Genomic DNA, 10,055 nt, shown 5'->3' on the forward strand with positions numbered 1-10,055 from the left:
AATATGATAGGGGAGGGAGTATGACAGGGAGTATGATAGAGGAGGGTGTATGATAGGGGAGGGAGTATGACAGGGAGTATGATAGGGGAGGGAGTATCACAGGGAGTATGATAGGGAAGGGAGTATGACAGGGAGTATGATAGGAGAGGGAGTATGACAGGGAGTATGATAGGGGAGGGAGTATCACAGGGAGGATGATAGGAGAGAGAGTATCACAGGGAGTATGATAGGAGAGGGAGTATGACAGGCAGTATGATAGGAGAGGGAGTATGACAAGGAGTATGATAGGGGAGGGAGTATGACAGGGAGTATAATAGGGGAGGGAGTATGATAGGGAGTATGATAGGGGAGGGAGTATCACAGGGAATATGATAGGGGAGGGAGTATGATAGGGAGTATGATAGGGGAGGGAGTATGACAGGGAGTATGATAGGGGAGGGAGTATGATGGGAAGGGAGTATGACAGGGAGTATGATAGGGGAGGGAGTATGACAGGGAGTATGATAGGGGAGGGAGTATGATAGGGAGTATAATAGGGGAGGGAGTTTGACAGGGAGTATGATAGGGGAGGGAGTATAACAGGGAGTATGATAGGGGAGGGAGTATGATAGGGAGTATGATAGGGGAGGGAGTATAACAGGGAGTATAATAGGGGAGGGAGTATGATAGGGAGTATGATAGGGGAGGGAGTATCACAAGGAGTATGATAGGGAAGGGAATATGATAGGGAGTATGATAGGGGAGGGAGTATGACAGGGAGTATGATAGGGGAGGGAGTATGATGGGAAGGGAGTATGACAGGGAGTATGATAGGGGAGGGAGTATGACGGAGTATGATAGGGGAGGGAGTATGATAGGGGAGGGAGTATGACAGGGAATATAATAGGTGAGGGAGTATGACAGGGAGTATGATAGGGGAGGGAGTATAACAGGGAGTATGATAGGGGAGGGAGTATGATAGGGAGTATGATAGGGGAGGGAGTATGACAGGGAGTATGATAGGGGAGGAAGTATGATAGGGAGTATGATAGGGGAGGGAGTATGACAGGGAGTATGATAGGGGAGGGAGTATGATAGGGAGTATAATAGGGGAGGGAGTATGATAGGGAGTATGATAGGAGAGGGAGTATGACAGGGAGTATGATAGGGGAGGGAGTATCACAGGGAGTATGATAGGAGAGAGAGTATGACAGGAAGTATGATAGGAGAGGGAGAATGACAGGCAGTATGATAGGAGAGGGAGTATGACAAGGAGTATGATAGGGGAGGGAGTATGACAGGGAGTGTAATAGGGGAGGGAGTATGACAGGCAGTATGATAGGAGAGGGAGTATGACAGGGAGTATGATAGGGGAGCCAGTATGACAGGGAGTATGATAGGAGAGGGAGTATGACAGGCAGTATGATAGGAGAGGGAGTATGACAGGGAGTATGATAGGGGAGCCAGTATGACAGGGAGTATGATAGGAGAGGGAGTATGACAGGCAGTATGATAGGAGAGGGAGTATGACAAGGAGTATGATAGGGGAGGGAGTATGACAGGGAGTATAATAGGGGAGGGAGTATGACAGGCAGTATGACAGGGGAGGGAGTATGACAGGGAGTATGATAGGGAGTGTGATAGGGGAGGGAGTATGACAGGGAGTATGATAGGGGAGGGAGTATGACAGGGAGTATGATAGGGGAGGGAGTATGACAGGGAGTATGATAGGGCAGGGAGTATGACAGGGAGTATGATAGGAGAGGGAGTATGACAGGGAGTATGAAAGGGAATATGATAGGGGAGGGAGTATGATACGGAGTATGATAGGGGAGGGAGTATGACAGGGAGTATGAAAGGGGAGGGAGTATGACAAGGTGTATGATAGGGGAGGGAGTATGACAGGGAGTATGACAGGGAGTATGATAGGGGAGGGAGTATGATAGAGGAGGGAGTATCACAGGGAGTATGATAGGGAAGGGAGTATCACAGGGAGTATGATGGGAAGGGAGTATGACAGGGAGTATGATAGGGGAGGGAGTATGACAGGGAGTTTGACAGATAGTATGATAGGGGAGGGAGTATGATAGGGAGTATGATAGGGGAGGGCGTATGACAGGGAGTATGACAGGGAGTATGATAGGGGAGGGAGTATGACAGGGAGTATGACAGGGAGTATGATAGAGGAGGGAGTATCACAGAGAGTATGATAGGGGAGGGAGTATGACAGGGAGTATCATAGGGGAGGGAGTATGACAGGGAATATGATAGAGGAGGGAGTTTCACAGGGAGTATGATAGGTGGGAGGGAGTATGACAGGGAGTCTGATAGGGGAGGGAGTATGACATGGAGTTTGATAGGGGAGGGAGTATGACAGGGAGTATGATAGAGGAGGGAGTATGATAGGGGAGGGAGTATGACAGGGAGTATGATAGGAGAGGGAGTATGACAGGCAGTATGATAGGAGAGGGAGTATGACAAGGAGTATGATAGGGGAGGGAGTATGACAGGGAGTATGATAGGGGAGGGAGTATGACAGGCAGTATGATAGGAGAGGGAGTATGACAGGGAGTATGATAGGGGAGGAAGTATGACAGGGAATATGATAGGGGAGGGAGTATGACAGGGAGTATGATAGGGGAGGGAGTATGACAGGGAGTATGATAGGGGAGGGAGTATGACAGGGAGTATGATAGGGGAGGGAGTATGACAGGGAGTATGATAGGGGAGGGAGTATGACGGAGTATGATAGGGGAGGGAGTATGACAGGGAGTATGATAGGGGAGGGAGTATGACAGGGAGTATGATAGGGGAGGGAGTATGACAGGGAGTATGATAGGGGAGGGAGTATGATAGGGGAGGGAGTATGACAGGGAGTATAATAGGGGAGGGAGTATGACAGGGAGTATGATAGGGGAGGGAGTATAACAGGGAGTATGATAGGGGAGGGAGTATGATAGGGAGTATGATAGGGGAGGGAGTATGACAGGGAGTATGATAGGGGAGGAAGTATGATGGGGAGTATGATAGGGGAGGGAGTATGACAGGGAGTATGATAGGGGAGGGAGTATCACAGGGAGTATGATAGGAGAGAGAGTATGACAGGGAGTATGATAGGAGAGGGAGTATGACAGGCAGTATGATAGGAGAGGGAGTATGACAAGGAGTATGATAGGGGAGGAAGTATGACAGGGAGTATAATAGGGGAGGGAGTATGACAGGCAGTTTGATAGGAGAGGGAGTATGATAGGGGAGGGAGTATGACAGGGAATATGATAGGGGAGGCAGTATGACAGGGAGTATGATAGGGGAGGGAGTATGACAGGGAGTATGATAGGGGAGGGAGTATAACAGGGAGTATGATAGGGGAGGGAGTATGATAGGGAGTTTGATAGGGAAGGGAGTATGACAGGGAGTATAATAGTGGAGGGAGTATTATAGGGAGTATGATAGGGGAGGGAGTATCACAGGGAGTATGATAGGGGAGGGAGTATGATAGGGAGTATGATAGGGGAGGGAGTATGACAGGGAGTATGATAGGGGAGGGAGTATGATGGGACGGGAGTATGACATGAAGTATGATAGGGGAGGGAGTATGACAGGGAGTATGATAGGGGAGGGAGTATGACAGGGAGTATGATATGGGAGGGAGTATGATAGGGGAGGGAGTATGACAGGGAGTATAATAGGGGAGGGAGTATGACAGGGAGTATGATAGGGGAGGGAGTATAACAGGGTGTATGATAGGGGAGGGAGTATGATAGGGAGTATGATAGGGGAGGGAGTATGACAGGGAGTATGATAGGGGAGGTAGTATGATAGGGAGTATGATAGGGGAGGGAGTATGACAGGGAGTATGATAGGGGAGGGAGTATGATGGGAAGGGAGTATGACAGGGAGTATGATAGGGGAGGTAGTATGACAGGGAGTATGATAGGGGAGGGAGTATGACAGGGAGTATGATAGGAGAGGGAGTATGATAGGGAGTATAATATGGGAGGGAGTATGATAGGGAGTATGATAGGGGGGGCATGTCCGAGACCCGTCCAGCGACTGCAGCTCAGTCACTACGGGTCTCGCTACAAGATGGGGCGGCTGTCGATGTTGAGTGACAGCTTGCCCCGTTTTGTAGGCAGGGAGGGGGAGTGGCTGCACAAATGCAGGTGATCCCTTAGGAACATCTGGCGTTTGTGGGCGGCCCTACTGATATCACTAGTGATGTCAGTAGTGGACTTCCTGCTCTATTAGGCCCAGCAATGTTAGTTCACGCTCCTGAGGCTCCTTCTCCTCTCTCAGAAGTACATAATGGAGCCTTTTTAGAGCATGTGAAGTGCCCAGAAGATGCTCGCGGTCTTCAGGAGGGTGCACTGTCATTGCTGGACAAGCACAACCGCTGGGCTGCATGTGGCTGCAGCAGTGATTGTAGCTGTAAGCTCCTATTATTTGATTATAGAAATAACTACCTATATGAAAAAAATATATTATTTAAAATGTCTATTTTTTTAAAACCTAATATATTGTCTTGATTATGCCGCTTTGTACTGTACTATTAGTCAAACTGTTTTGCCATTGCTGTTGTTCCACCTCTTTTCTGCTTTCATGTCATTCTCCCTCTCATGTCTTGGCATGTCCCACCACCTTTCTTTTCCTTCCATGCTTATCACCATGATACACTCTTCTTCCACTTGTCCCCTCTTTATCTATTCTACCCACTAGTATCTTCTCCATATTTGCACCTGGTCTCCCATCCTTCCCTGTGACACCCTCCCCTTCCTTACCCCTCTTCCTTTCATTTGCTCTGTCTTAATCTTATCTCTTCACTCTCCCCATTCTAGCTCCCCCCATGTCTATGAAATGCTCTCACACTTCCCCTTCACCTCCTCACTCCTCCTACCTCCACTTGCCAACTATCCTCCCGACTCACCAAAACTGGCAGGTAACCCTCCCTGCCCATTCACCAATCAAATCCTAGTGCTCTCCGCCTCTAAATCTATCTCATCCCATGCACCAGCATCCCTATTAATCTTATCCACACAACCCCTCCACTTGTTCATTTTCTCCGGTGCTCTCTAGAATGCTAGGTCTGCTTGTACTAAACTCATTCCCCATCCATGACCACTTTGTTTTCAACTCCCTCATTCTCCTAGCCATCACCAAATCTTGGATCTTCCCATCTGACACCACTCTCAATTCACCCTCTTCCCTGGAGGCTTCTCATTCTCCCAGGAGGGTCAATAAATTGGTACTTCTTTTTCCCTACTGCTCTTTCTGGTTCATGTCCCCCCAGATACCTCTTTCACATTCTCCTTCTTTAAAGTTCACACCATTTACCTCTTTTACCCCATCTACATTTGCATAGGAATCACATAGTCAACAGATTGGACTAGGGATGAGGGAATAAGACATGATGGGACTCGGGAGAGGAGGAAAATGATTATCTCTTAGAAATTGTCTGGTACTGGTCCAACAGTATCTCCAAATCCCTATATAACTTTGCCAACTGCTAGCATGCAATCTCTCTTCCGACCTTCCCTCAATTCTAGCCTTAGCAGATCCACGCCTCAAGCCTTACATTCCAAAGGCACCAGATATCTGCAATAGTGTTCTTGAACCACCTAGCAGCACTTGAGGTAATCATGCTCTCATGAGGACTTCCTCCACTTCAATTTCATGTTCTCCTCCTATCTCACTGCCTTTTTCCTCTCTGAAGAGTACTATTTCAAAGCTGTAATCTAATCCCTGTCCTCCAGCCCTCATCCTATCTTTACTACCTTCTCCCCTTCTCTCTCTCTTTGCCCATGACTTTACTACCCACTTCACAACCTAATTGAATCCTTCCATCAGGAAATTGACTTTACCTAGCCCCCTTCACTCCATTCCCTCCCTTCCCCTCCAGTCTCTACCTACCTGCCATCTCTAACTAGTCTACATTGTGCTCCTTCTCTCCAGTCTATGGTGATGCAATTAGGGCCCTTGTCTGGTCTTCCTCCTCCCCCTGCCACTTGATCCTATCCCATCCTGTCTCCTCTGTTCCCTCTCTCAGTTTTCCTGTTCCCATCATGACGATCACTGTATCCTTTCTCTTGCATAAAGAAAACATCCCATCCAAACCCAACCATGATCCCGACTCCCTAACTACAACCCCATCTCTCTCCTCCACCTTTACCACCAAGCTCCTTGAGCAGATTGTCTTATAGCTATTCACGGACAAGGTGTACAGGGGGAGGAATGTAAGTGTGCAGGAGGAGGCGTGCTGGTGTGTAAGATGGGACACGTGGGTGTGCTAGGGGAGAAATGTGGGTGTGCAGGAGGGGGAAAGTTAGTGTGCAGGAGGGGTATGTTGGTGTGCAGGAAGGGGCAAGTTAGTGTGCAGGAGGGGAATGTTGGTGTGCAGGAAGGGGCAAGTTAGTGTGCAGGATGGGGAATGTTGGTGTGCAGGAAGGGGCAAGTTAGTGTGAAGGAGGGGAATGTTGGTGTGCAGGAGGGGGCAAGTTAGTGTGCAGGAGGGGTATGCTGGTGTGTAGGAGGGGGCAAGTTAGTGTGCAGGAGGGGTATGTTGGTATGCAGGAGGGGGCAGGTTAGTGTGCAGAAGGGGTATGTTGGTGTGCAGGAGGGGGCAAGTTAGTGTGCAGGAGAGGGATGTTGGTGTGCAGGAGGGCAGTGGCGTAACTAGGGCAGGGCGAGCGGGGTACGTGCCCTGGGCGCCATGGCAAGCCCTGCAGAGGGGGGCACCACCGGCCAGGGCATCGTACCCACATGCCCTCCCCCGCACCACCATTGTGTCCTGAGTTTGGTTTGTAACGAGCAGGCAACTGTGCCTGCTAGCCTGCTGTTGGCTTGGCTGCCTGTAGGGGGAGCTGCAGTGGAGGCTCGCAGCCCCTCCTAGGCAGACTTCCAACAGCTCTATCCTCCCCTCCTCCTGATCTGCTGGAGTCCACTGTCCTGGACTAGAGCCAGAGCTGCCGTCTGCGCCGGGTGAGGAGTGATTCTTCCCTCCCCGGCGCTCTCCATCTCCGCTGCCCGCTCTCACTAACTACAGGTAAGGTCTTAGGAGAAAGGGGGAGCGTGGCTAATGGATCAACTGCTGCTGGGTGTAGGGGGGAGGCTGTATTGGATGGCTAAACTGCCGCTGGAGGGGAGGGGGGTGTTCATTTTTTTATGTGGGGGGCTCTGGCTGCATTTGTCTGTAAGTGTCTCTGTATAAGCGGTGTGTGTCTGTGTAAGTGTCTCTGTTTAAGGTTTATGTGTGTGTCTGTATGTAAGTGTGTGTGTGTGTGTGTGTGTGTGTGTGTGTGTGTGTGTGCTCTTGCAATTCTATCTTTCTGGGGACTTGGGGTGGACAGCACACCAACACCGGTGGGACATCTAGCACAGTGGGGACCTAAAATGAAGTCCCCACGAGTCAAACCATTGGAGACAAAAGAGGAGGCATGTACCTGTTACCCCACATAGCAATTGGGCATGTCCCTGAAAATCACGTTTCCAAGAGTTTTATGGGTGTCGGTGTGTATGCCGTGCTGAGGGTGTGTGTTTAAGAGATCTCTGACAGAAAAAAAATAAAATAAAATTGGGGTGCAATGGCGCCACTTGGCCACCGGGGGGGCGCGTGTCCCCACCTTACGCTCTCCCCATGTTTTAAATTCATTTCTGGCTATTTAGAGGGAAAAAATAAATTGGGGTGCAATAGCGCCACTTGTCCACCGGGGGGGGCGCGTGTCCCCCCATGTTTTAATTTCATGGGTGGCTATTTAGAAAAAGAAAAAAAAAATTGGGGTGCAATGGCGCCACTTGTCCACCGGGGGGGGCGCGTGTCCCCCCATGTTTTAATTTCAGGGGTGGCTATTTAGGAAAAGAAAAAAAAAATTGGGGTGCAATGGCGCCACTTGTCCACCGGGGGGGGGGGGGGCGTGTCCCCCCATGTTTTAATTTCAGGGGTGGCTATTTAGAAAAAGAAAAAAAAAAATTGGGGTGCAATGGCGCCACTTGGCCACCGGGGGGGCGCGTGTCCCCCCATGTTTTAATTTCATGGGTGGCTATTTAGAAAAAAAAAAAAAATTGGGGTGCAATGGCGCCACTTGGCCACCGGGGGGGCGCGTGTCCCCCCATGTTTTAATTTCATGGGTGGCTATTTAGAAAAAGAAAAAAAAAAATTGGGGTGCAATGGCGCTACTTGTCCACCGGGGGTGGGGGGGGGGGGGGGTTTGGGGGGGCGCGTTTCCCGACCTTACACTCTCCCCATGTTTTCATTTCATGGGGGGGGTGTCTATTTTTTCCCCAAAAAAATATTTTTTTGGAGTGCAATGGCGCCACGTGTCCACCAGGGTGGGAGGGGGTGCCTGGGGTTTTCCCCCCCCCCCCCACCTTACAGTCTCCCCATGTTTTTACTTCATGGGCGGCCTCTGTTTTATTTTTATTTTTTTTCCCAAAAATTTTCTCGGGGTGCTGCTGCACCGGCGCCAGGCGTCCGCCGGGGGGCGCCACCGTGCCGGTCGAGCCCGAGCCCCCTCCCCAGCCACCCATTGGCCCCTCAGGCCTCGGGGCGGCGGTCCCGGGAGGCCGACTCCCCTCTGCGGAGGCCCCAATGAGGTCGGATCTGGGTGCCCGCGTCCGTCCGGCGCTTCCAAGGCCTCGGGGAAGAGAGGGGGAAGTCGCCGCTGAAGGTGGCGCGCAGCGCCGATGGCGAGACCCACGGGGGAATTCCTCCCCCGGATTGTTAGGAGCGGGCAAGAGAGAAGGACGGGGCGGGGTCTTATCCCACCCGACGAGGCCCAGGCCGTGCTCCATGAGACCCATGGGGACTCTGCGAGCGAGGTGGCCCGGAGAGGGAACCAGGAGTGCAAGGGAGGTTCTGTGTCTGAGGTTGCCCGGGCAGGGCTCCAGGCGTAAAAGGGCAGAGAGGCCCCTCTGCTATCTTGGAAGCCTGCGTGGGCTGAACAGGGCGAATCTTCTCCCTCCCTTTACCAGGAGCGTGAGGGAGTTGCCGTGACGGAGCTTGCCCAAGCAGGGAACCGGAGGGTGACCGGGGTGAGAGCCCCATCCACCAGTGCGGGAGCCCCGTGGGTCTTGCGTTGAGGCTTAATGAGGACGACCCTTCCGTGCGGTGCACTGCCACCTGGTGGCAGACAGGGGAACTGCAACCTCTGGAAGTCCCAATGAGGTCGGGAAAAAGGGCCCGATGCCGGGACCCGGTTCCAGGAGGTCGGGTAAAATCTGCCGGCGCCCCGCAAAAGGTGGCGCGCAGCAGCGACGCCGTGACGTCCGAGGGAATTCCTCGGGCGGATTGATAGGTGGTGAAGAGATGCGAGAGAGAGAGCCAGGAAGAGATCCGTGGGGCACAGCGCGAGTTTTCCCAGTTTCACCCGAGTTACCCTTCCAATCGATGGGGGCACTCTTTGTCCCAGGTTGATTCTGCTGAAAGTGCATGGCTCCAAGAGTGCAAGGGAGGTTCTGTGTCTGAGGTTACCCGGGCAGGGCTCCAGGTGTAAAAGGGCAGAGAGGCCCCTCTGCTATCATGGAAGCCTGTGTGGGCTGAACAGGGTGAATCTTCTCCCTCCCTTTACCAGGAGCATGAGGGAGTTGCCGTGACGGAGCTTGCCCGAGCAGGGAACCGGAGGGTGACCGGGGTGAGAGCCCCATCCACCAGTGCGGGAGCCCCGTGGGTCTTGCGTTGAGGCTTAATGAGGACGACCCTTCCGTGCGGTGCACTGCCACCTGGTGGCAGACAGGGGAACTGCAACCTCTGGAAGTCCCAATGAGGTCGGGAAAAAGGGCCCGATGCCGGGACCCGGTTCCAGGAGGTCGGGTAAAATCTGCCGGCGCCCCGCAAAAGGTGGCGCGCAGCAGCGACGCCGTGACGTCCGAGGGAATTCCTCGGGCGGATTCATAGGTGGCGAAGAGATGCGAGAGAGAGAGCCAGGAAGAGATCCGTGGGGCACAGCGCTAGAAGGCTCGAGGTGCCCCTGAGCCACCCTTCCGATCGATGAGGCACCCCGCGTCCCGGCGGGGAGGGACGATCGCTCGGCCGGAACCCAGGGGTCCCGGCTGGTTTCATGGGCGAACCTGACCCTCCCTCAGCC

Source organism: Taudactylus pleione, unplaced genomic scaffold, assembly GCF_031769625.1.
Source record: "Taudactylus pleione unplaced genomic scaffold, aTauple2 ptg000217l, whole genome shotgun sequence".
Lineage (NCBI taxonomy): Eukaryota > Metazoa > Chordata > Amphibia > Anura > Myobatrachidae > Taudactylus > Taudactylus pleione.